This window comes from Channa argus, chromosome 19 (assembly GCF_033026475.1).
Source record: "Channa argus isolate prfri chromosome 19, Channa argus male v1.0, whole genome shotgun sequence".
NCBI lineage: Eukaryota > Metazoa > Chordata > Actinopteri > Anabantiformes > Channidae > Channa > Channa argus.
The window spans coordinates 12325740-12336929 of record NC_090215.1 but is presented as its reverse complement, the minus strand read 5'-3'; positions in this window follow the sequence as shown (position 1 = coordinate 12336929).

The following is an 11190-nucleotide window of genomic DNA, read 5'->3' as shown; positions in this document are numbered from 1 at the left end:
CCCATTGGCCACAATTGTTTATATGTACTAAATATACTGTACTACTTACTGTCAGTGTCTTTGCTGCACAGCCATTAGTCCCAGTGCCCTTCATCAGTATACACATATAACACAGTTACACTGACTGCTGTCACGGAAAGTACCTCTAAAAAGCCCTAAGAGTATTTTTGACATCTGGATGATAAAATCTGGTGCATGTAACTAAGATAATGACTCGCCTACCACATGCACAGTAAACTTGCGACACAGATCAAAAACCTTTGATTGTGCAGCAGATTAGAGATGATGGTGAGAGGTTAGTGGTAAATGTTTTTAAATAGCGTTCAGGTTTTTTTCAAACATTGTCAGTTAATTAACTCTCAGAGAACTTGAAACCCAATGTATGCTAAGGCATGAAGGGCATAAACTGTACTACACAGTATTTGTCTGGCTGCATGGATACATGCACCGGCACACAAAAAGAAGAAAATGACTAATGTAATGCAGCGTTTGCATGTTTATCATTAGGTCTCAGAAGAACAGGGATGGTTACACGAGTAATTGTTATTCATTATCTGATTACTTAAATGTGGTCAGAGTTCCGTGAGTTTCCCAACTCTAACTTATCTTCTAAGATTTCTGCTGCTTGAATCCATGTGGCTAAGAGAACAAAAAACAACTTGATGAGTGAAAGTGCCACTACTCCAGCTCCTGTGCAAATTAAACGTCTGCCCTGGTTCTTCCTTTTGTCTCATGGAATATGAGAGGCTTTCTGCGTTTCTGTGGGTGGATGAACAGATGTGATAGGCAGTTGCAGTGTTTAGCTGTGGCTAAAGATGATAGATAAAGATGATTATTACAGACAGGGGTGGCTACACAATTTGACAGACATTCAGTGTGTCCCTCTCTCCTTCCACCCATGTCTCCCACTTTATCCTCCCACCAACATGTCAGAGCAACATGATAATCATCCCCCTCTCTCCCCCTGTTATTTATACACATGCTGCCTTTACAGATAATTTGATACCATATTGAGGTTGAGAGGCCATGGGTGATGGTGGGAAATGATTTCTGGAAATCTGACTTCTCGACCTGTGGTGACATTAAGTGACAGTATTATGTTGCTCTTTAATTTACTTGCTGATGAGTCCATTTCCAGATTTGAAGTGAATGACAACATTTGTCTTGTCTTGTGTATGAGTGCAGTAATAATATTACAGTGCTGAAACACACAGACATAGAGAGGTAGCAGACAAAGATTGTAGGAGATCACTAATTTGCAATTGAATTAATGGTTTGACATTCTGGGATGGACCCTCGATTTTTGCGGAGTTAGTAGATGAGATGAAAACTAGAAACAACAATCTCCTACCAGCAAATAGAAAAACTCATTAATTAACATTATACACACAAACACATTATAACATTTTTTGAATCTTTTTTTTAAAATCTGTACAAGAATGAAACTTTGGTTTAATGACATTTAAGACATAACGAGGTAAAATCAATAGCTAATACAAAATATCAGTGGAGGGTTTGATGTCATCGTAATGTTTCCTTTTTATCTATAACGTAAACTGTACAATGTTTTTCACCCTCCGTCCCTTTAGTACCCAACATGAAGATATAAAGGCTTGACTTGCATCCAAAACAACTTACCCGTACATTTTTTCCAGTGTAGCCACCATAACTAATTTTAAATGAAACAATTAAAATGTGCTCTAAAGGGAGTTTGTCTCTGTGCAGTCATTCTTAGACAAGGTTTCTGTAAAGATCTGTGCATCTAGAAACTCAGTCAAAGAGAAAAAAAATGATTATTGATGGAGTCCCTGAAGAAAGGAGGCAAATGACAGAAGCAAAGGTTAAACAGCTGCTGGTTGATGAATTAGAACTTAGTCCCGAATTGATTAAAGTTAAATCTGTTTTGTCCACCAGAAATCAAAGGTAAACAGTGTAAATATAATGTACAATATGAAGTAAATGTCTTGGAGCTTCGCCAAAAATAATGACACTGATTCAAACATGACTAAATGATTCTGTTCTTTCATTTTACAAACTGTTTATAAAACCATTCACGGGATAAGATGAATCAGTACTGAGGAGGTGGACTCTGGAGAATCGGGTTTGAAAATTGCCTGTGTTGTTGTTTCACACACAGAGCAAGATTTTAATTTGTCTTAGAGTTAAAGCATTGTAACATGGGAAACACTCATGCGCAGAAGGCACAACACAATAAACTAAACTGTCGGCTTTAATGTTAGTCAAAACTTGTGCAGGAACTGTTCAGTAATTACAGCACTCCCTTTTATTTCCAGACCTCACAGTTTTTATGGACTCAGCAGTATTTGGACAAACTAACACAATCATAAAATGAATGTATGACCGCCTTAAGAGTGGAAGTCATAAACATCACCAGATGCTGGATTTCTCCTTTGGTGCTGCTCTGCCTTCACTTCCTGCTTGTTTTGGAGGTGTTTTGCATTTCTTTTAACCTTCAGAAAGTGAAATACATCCTCAACAGAGTTCAGGTCAGGTTACTGACTTGGCTCTGAGTTGCCAGATCACTGCAGTAAAGACCTGGCAGAGCACCACCAGGACATTTTAAATCCATTATGGTGATGTACAGAGTTACAATAATGCTTACAGTGTGACTGTTTAAATACACAGATGGATGATAGCTGCATGTATAATTTTAAACCCATGTCATACTAGGCTTGGCGTCATTAATAATGTTTTGTTTCAAGGTCATTCCACTTTGATAGGCCAGTTTGAACTCCATAGTTGGAGTTTTAAAAAAAATGTGTGCTCTACCAATTTAGCACTAGTCTGGTCACTTTCTTGATTACATGCTTCTGCAGAAACAGTCTCTAAAAGCTCTTTTGCCACAACTTTTGTCTCCTAAAAGTTGTGGCTTTGCCTTCCATCCCCTCTGGTCCCCTTAATGTTTCCCAGTATTTATCTCACTCCTGTGATAAGGAGTTAACAAGATGAGGAATGGAGGTCTCAACAAGAGAATGTTCTTTGTGTTTTTCGTGACTAACATCCATAAGTACCGTCGAGAATTTGAGGTATCTATTCAGTGAGATTAGATATAATTAATTCTCGTGATGCAGAGTGTTGGTAAATAAGAACAGATAAGGGAACATTTAAAAGACCTTTACAAAGTTCCTACATTACATTTTAAAACTACAATGCATCAAATGAACATTTTTATTCTGTATGAAAAATGTGTACAGAGATATCTTGTGGTAAATATTCTGAGTTTGAATGTCAGAACTAAAGACACAACAATGTTAATTGTGAATGCAAAACAGTCAATTAAGGGCCCTGCACTGAGGGATCACCTGATAAACTACTGAGAAAACATATCACACAGTTTGCATGATTAAGCACAAACAATCATACGCATGAAGTAGTGCACACATTCCCTCAAATGCTGGTGCAGCCGGGTGCCCCACCTCTTCTGGGTGAGTGCAGCGTGTTTTCGAATGTTTCCTCAGATCCTCTTGCTTGCAATACATTTAAAAGTCAAACACTGCTGCCCTGAGAATTACAGTCACGATTCAGCTGTGTGACTACTATCTGCGAGGTCTCGACTTGGGAGCTACTTTTCGAGTTAATGAGAAGATGGGAGTCAGGAGACAAAGACAGAGGCAGACCCACTTCACCATGCCTATCAGGATACAAAAAAAGACTTTCTTCGCTGCAAAAAACTAAACAAGGGAACCTCTCTCTCAATTAGTTTTTTCTGTATTTCCCAGAAGAAACTGATTCATTCTGTAGGAAATTATGCTAATGTAATCATTACTTTACACAATCCGAAGGATGTACTGTACCTTGCAAATTGCACTTAAATAAAGGCTGGCATTAAATAATATATCGGGCATGCATAAGTAGGCCTAATGTATCTAAAACATTATATGCATGGTCACTTTTTTAACTATGGACTCTCTGCACCTGTCCTCCCTTTAAGTTCTTGTCAGTTCTGTCAGTTCAGCAATTACAGTGAGATCCCTTTCCCACCTCCTTGGCAGAGATGACAGGGAGCAACGCGGTGTATGCCAACAACGCCTAAAGACGTCATTTGTACAGATGATGAGAACGTGTGTGAGGAAGCTTAGTTTCAGCCTAATGTCCAGAGAGAGAAAGAGGTTCCCATAAATGAAAAGAATTGTAACAATATTTTCTTCCTATAAAGACCAAACTACAGTATATCCAGCTGTAAATATTCATCATTACATCAGATTAAGACCCAAACTGCAATTATGACTCACTAAATATACACTTTGTTCTCATGATTGCCATCCATTTTAAGCAGGCATTTTGACAAACAATACCTCACTGGAGATGGGAAGAACTACAAAAAAGTAAACATTTGTCTTTTCTTGATTGTGCTTTTTTGGAAAGCTTCCACTTCCAGAATCTTCTTATTTTTTATCACTCACCCACAAACACCTGGATGAAACCAGTTGCCTTAATCAGCACATACACACACTCCATCTCTCTGTTTTCTCCCAGACCTCTCTGCTATCTACCCTGCTTTCTCTCCGTTTCAATTGTCCACTCTTCTCCTTTTCCTCTCTTTCTGCTGTGGGAGATACTCTGCACATGACTTCAGCCACAAGTTTTAATTGGATTTGTGAGGAGGGGCAGCTGTTGTCCATTGACAAGGGTGGGTTCTCTATGGGTTATGTGGTTTCCACAGGCCAGACTGACAATCAACATTTTTCAGAGGGACTATTACTGCTACTTTCTTATTAAGATGGAGAAACAATGACTGTTTCTGGTAAAACGTTACTGTAATTTAGCTGTTTTTGCATTAATGCTGTAAAACTAACTAAATTCACTTACCTCAAAGGAACTGGGGAGATTTCATAGACTGTTTACTGTATATCTGTATATCTCTGAACATTTACGTTACTTGTTTAATTTTTTGGAAACTCGGATGCCACTGCCACACAATTGTGTTTGCTTTGAGTTGATTAACTAAACACCACATTGCTGTCTGTGTATTAAACCTGGTTACACACAGCTCATATTTTCCTCCTCATTTTTGTCTTTCGTGTATCAACATTTCTTAACTATTCATTGCGCTTTCCAATCACAGGTGTGCTTGATGTGCATCAGTCTATCTCTGGTATTGATTGTTTAGTGATGATGCTCAGACGGTTGTTGCTGTGAGGCTCTATTGATTGTTCTGTGGCTGTTTCTTTCATCTGCAGTCCACACGTGGTTGGAGAGAGGTCTTAAATGAATAGTTTAACATTTTGTTTTGAATTGCATGTATTTGCTTTCTTTCTGAGAGGTAGAAAGGAAGACTGTCACCACTCTCATATCTAAAGAAGAAGCTATAGCCATCAGACATGGCTTAGCTTGGCATAAAGAATGAGAACCTCTGCAAAATCTAGCAGCTCTATCATTATGGGTTATTTTTACAGAAACAAACAAAAAAGAAGTAGAGAGGAAAAAAATGACACCACGATGGGGTTTTTTGCATGGGGTCCTCCAGAATCTGGGGATGCCACCAGCTACAGCATGCAGCTGACTGTCTTGGTGCAAAGTTTGGAAACTGTAGGAAAATAGCTTTATTCTGTCAAAAGATGTCATCAAAAGTCATTACAGGGTTTGTGCTCTTAAATCCAGGCTATTCACAAGATAATGTTAGGTGTGCGTGGCCATAATCAAGTTCTATTCATGGAGAAATGGCACCAAAACTGAAAAGTAAATAAAATAGACTCATCATTATATAGAGTTAAATGTTCTATACAAGAACAAAAACTAAAAGAGAACAATCAAAACTAACAGCTATGTTAATTGCTTCAAGGGAAACAGCAAGATGTTAGCAAAGAAATTATTGTGATACAACTTCAATCCCATCTGAAGGACACTGGCAACTTTATCAGTTGCAAATCAGTAAGTAATCAATGTACAGGAAGCCAAAACTTATTAACTTAGAAATTTCTATGAGATTTCAAATGAGGTTAAGTTACTTCTGAAACATAACCCAGCTGTTCTGCTTTGACCTTTGCCTCAGTTTGGATGTGTTAGAATTATTTTGTTACATGTCGGTGTGAAGCAGTAACAGCAGTAAAACCAATAGATTTACATTTTTGTTACCTCACCAAGATTTTGTTGGCTTTGAACAGGCTCTTGTTTCTTCTGGTTTCCAGTGTTTATTGTATCGTATAGCATGCAGACATCGTATCAAGCTTCCAATTTAACTCTTAGTGAAAAGCAAATAAATAAGATAAATGTCTTTGGAATTTCCACTTATTTATTAAAGTATACAGCTGACCTTTCATACTGAAATTAAAACCCTCAATAATTTGGGATTCCTTTTTTCCCATTCTAATCTATCAGTTTTGTATCATCTCCCTTTCCAGTGCCCAAGGTCTTATCATTTTCTCATACAAATTATGTTTTTGTCTCTCACACTTTCACTTCCTTCAATGCTCTACCCCCCTCACTATCTCACTAACTCTCTCATTCGCACACTCTCTCACTCTCCCAGCTGCAAGCCCCAACTGCCTGTTAGTCCGGTGAAACTTGTTAATTAAATCTGCAGATTGAAAGACCCCGGGGAAAAATGTTTAATCGATGAGCACAAATGGATGACTTTCATTCCACACAATTCTTCCCATAATGCTAGCTTAATTCTCCAATTCAGAGAGAGAGAAAGAGAGAGAGAGAGAGAGAGAGAGACAGAGAGAGAGCGGTGTGTGCGTGCGTACAATTACAAAGAGGACATCTAACCAGTGCAAAAGAAAACTCAATTAATCACTAAATGCTAACAATTGCCAGCTCGCTAGTTCACATAATGTAAATTGTTTTTCTACTGCACATCACCCCTTTTTCTTTTTGTGGTTAAAATAGTTTTTTTTTTTTTTTTTTTTGCTCTGTCCAATATCCCACAGGCTTCGTACTCAATGGCTCTGCTCTTTTGCTGTTGCCCTGTCAGCTAAATCAGAAAAGACGGAGCTTGCATTGCAGACTTAATGACTACCTGATGTGTGGCAGAGGAGGTTTCCTCTAACTAGCTGCTGTCATCTCATTCCCGGCACCGATGTCACTGATGGTTTACAAAGAATCGAACAGAGGTTACAAGCAAATTAAGTTAAAACCATGCCAAGTCGTTTTCAGTCGTGAAGACAAATATTCATGCATGCATGTGTGGCAAAACACATATGCTCATATACATACTAAGTGCACTCAGCAGGGCGGTGCTCGGCTACTCCTCAGCTGAAGGCGATATCCCATTTTGCCCAGCTGTTCTTTTGCCCCTGTAGCTATCTCTGTGTCTGACCTCTACACTGTTAGCAACAACAATCCCGTCCCAGCTGGCTCAAACATCAGCAACACTGAACTACAAAGTCACAAAAATGTAGCTCTGAATCATCGCAGACACAACAACCTCACTCAAAATAGCAGAAACAGTCCTAAAGCTCCTGCAAAGACGTCATCAGGGACTCGCTGCAAGTTTTTACATTTTTAGATTTAATGTTAAACTGGCTGTTTCATAAAAATATGTACATTTATTCTTAGATTTAGTCTATTGTGAGCAAAACAAATGAATACTGATTTATTTCAGGCTCAAAATGTATGGCTAATGGGTGTGATTTCATGGTAGCAATCATAGTCACCTGCTGGCAAATGGTAAAATATGGCTACGTTTGTGCCTTTGGAGCAGTGATATGGAAGAAAAGAGATGTTACAGCCCACAGGAAATGCATGGAAACATATAAACTCAAATCAAAGTCAATATTATCAAATCAAATAAATTCAAATTAACATCACATTGACTCAAAGTGAATGTTGCCTCAGTGGGCTCTACAATCTGCTCCAACGATCCTCTGGAAAAAGCTAAAAATAGATAAACTGTAACTTAGAAGACAATTAGATTTTTTAAAGTTTTAATCCATCCAATGTTTGCAACATTGTTTCAAGAGTTAAAAACTGGACATTTAGACGTTGTGCAAGTGATAAACCTAGAGATTTAGATCACATTGTTTAAGTCAACAAAACCATCGTCTGCCAAAACTAAAACCAAATGTTATTTTTTGCTTTGTCTTCCTCTGGATATGGAAATAACATTGAGAAATGAATTGTATTGTTTACCTCTATATGGCTTACTTTTTATAAACCAGCAGTTGAAGAGATTATTGTTTGATTGCCGGTGCTTACATTTTTGTGCACTCTTTTTCCTTTTTTTAAATTTTTTATATTTGTGTTTTGCGATATAAAAAGATTAGAATAGACAGAGACAGCAAAGAGTCTTTGTTGGCAGCCTCGTGAGGCTGTACTTTTGCATGGAAAATATGAGGTACATGCTGATACTAACACACTGACAAATATAACAGCTACTTAATGCTGATTAACATCCTAACATTTATTATTTGGCACTAATCATGGTTATTGAGAGATTCCAGTCTTGACTAATGCTCAGAACCAGACATGGAGGATTTGGTGCTATATAAAAATATTGATTAGACTTTGATTACCATTGTGTTTCTGATGTCACTTGATAGGTTGACATTTAACTGGTTAAATCTAGAATTTCTTTGTGTATTTGTACTGTACTTATTCGTAATTTATATCTTTCCTATATATTTCCATCAAACCTACACTACTTTCTGTACTTGGCTACATTAACATTTACAATTGTTACAGAGTAAAAACAAAGTCCCACAATCGAATGATGACAAACCCTGTGAGAATGGAATAAATGAGCCCAATAATCCACTGGAGCAGAAAAGAAGCTGCTTGCATGCTTGTGGCCTTTGGATGACATAAGTCAATATTGAGAGGTGCTGTGTCAGAGGAAGAGAGGACTGCTTCACACCTGGAAGAGTGTTGCAGTTTGTGAACAGTGAAAAAATGCACAACAAATGTGTCACTATGGGCTCATTGTTGTGATTTGTATCATCTCAGTACGTAAAGGTAATAAGTGATTTAATGCAGCACTGTTATCAGCAGCACTGATGATGCTTGAAGACACAAATTCAGGACCATGTTTCCTCAAGCAAACCATCCTCAGAGGGGCCTTAGTGGTTTGACTATATTATACTTTAAACAGTTAAAATACTTTATAATAATTGATTTGATTAAAATGTTGTTTTGATATGGACAGATCTCAAACTAACAGCAGCAACGGTGTTTTACGTGAATATATCTACATATATCACTATATCATCATTATATGAAGGCTGAATGTCTGTACTTTGTGCACTTTTCACTTGCATTGATTTGTATTAATTTCCCTTCTTCTTCAGTTCTAGGTCTGCTCTCATTTTTATTAGAGGTCAATCTAGTACCTAATGACTGTGTCTATTCATAAGCCTTTTGGGAATCCTGCTTTAACTTACACCAATAATGCACTGTTTATTTATTTAAAGAGCAGATTACTGTTTATTCGACACAGAAATACTGGAGCCTCATCATATGAATTTTAAATGACTTTGACTGTACAGATGCTCTTCTGCCCTTCCAATCAAAGAGAAGCCGAGCTCAGGACTCGTGGTGTGCAGAGGTGAGCACCGGCTGACATTTGTGTCTACGTGTGGCTGGCTGACAGCCTTTTCATCAACAAAGGTGAAACACTGGACTGATGCCAGAGTTTGAATGAGCACTTGGGCGCCATCATTCACAGACATACATACACACTGGCCTCAGCCTGCAGCAATGAGGCAAAGGATTGTGCTCACACAGTGTATACATCAAAAAGAGGTTAAGGGTGAAGACAAAGGAGGAGATATCCAACAGAGGTCTACTAGGATTAAAACATTGTATCCACAAGAGAGACTCTGGGACATGTTTCTTGATTTAATCAAGACACAATGAAATTGCCTCCAAACTTGGTGGATGTCAGTGTATCTATCACAGTGGCACACACAGTGTATCACAGCATCCATCACAGTGCTTGTTTCTAAATCAAAAGCTACAAAGTCCCCAAAAATATCACTAAGCCCTCTACACTCAAAAGAGTGTTTTGCTAGTGCTGGTTCCTTTGTATATGTGAGTTAATAAAGATTGATGTTTATGCCAAGTTTGACATTAAAAAGATTCTTTTCTTCAGCTGAAGGGGGTAAAGTTAGTTTTTGCATCACTCTGCTGAAATCTGAGTTGGAGATGAGAACGAATGAGCATCATTTGTGATATCACAAGCAGTTGAGACAGCTTGTGTCAAGCAGTTAATCTTAGGAAATTAAACATAACAGAAGATGCAGTGTAGGATGAAACTCAGAATCGCAAGCTTCCTCCCACTTTTCATCCGAGAGGTACCACGCTGAGACAGGAATAATCGGATTTTATCTACAAGCAACGTGATTCTGAAGCATGGTGCTGCCCGGGAATATGTTTCTCCTGGGGCTACAAGTTCAACTTCAGTGTGTTAGTATCTGTTTTATTAAGTAAAACCCCCAAAGGAATCTTGTTCCATCCAATATCTTTCTTACTGTACGTGACTTTGATATTGTTGGCTCCCTGCTAGTATCTGCTCCTAACTGGCACATTAAATCTCTGTGCCATGTTCATGTTCAGTAAGAGCAAACTGGCCACAAACACTGTGGTGCCAATTATTCCTCGATATGAAATACAATTTACAATGTGTATGTTTAAATCCCACAGAGGTATTCACTCTGTCTTCATGGATCACAAGCAAAACTTGTTACAATCTCCTGAGCTTACATTTTCAGTTGAGAAGGAGTAAAAAAAAAAGTGACGGCTGCAATTGCTGCTTATGAAATAAGAGTGTTCTTTCTGCAATCCAGAGATTGCATTTCAGACATAAAGCATAAATGAGAATTGACTCAACTTCTTTTAATGGACGTGACTTGTGCTGCTGCTGGTTATCGAGTTCAGAACAGTATTAACAGACCCACGGTGGCAATGGGTGGCGCAGGATGCCTGAGGCAGCTTCATATTTGCATATTTATTGACTGAAATTTTCAGCGAGGAAGTCGTTTTGCTTTTAAGAGTTTCTCATTTTTATTTTGAATTTCTTTGTGAAAAATCAATTACAAATAAATAATTCTCATTGCCTCTTTCCACAGTGTCACTCCTACATCTATATGTAAAGTATCTCCAGAGCGGATGCTTAAATGAAAACTCTCCTTAACTCAATGCTGCAGATGTGCAATGTGACTTAAACCTTGACAAGTCTGCTTTTGATGAACTTCTAATTCTTTGGCTAGCAGCAATCTTTAGTTGTGAAGG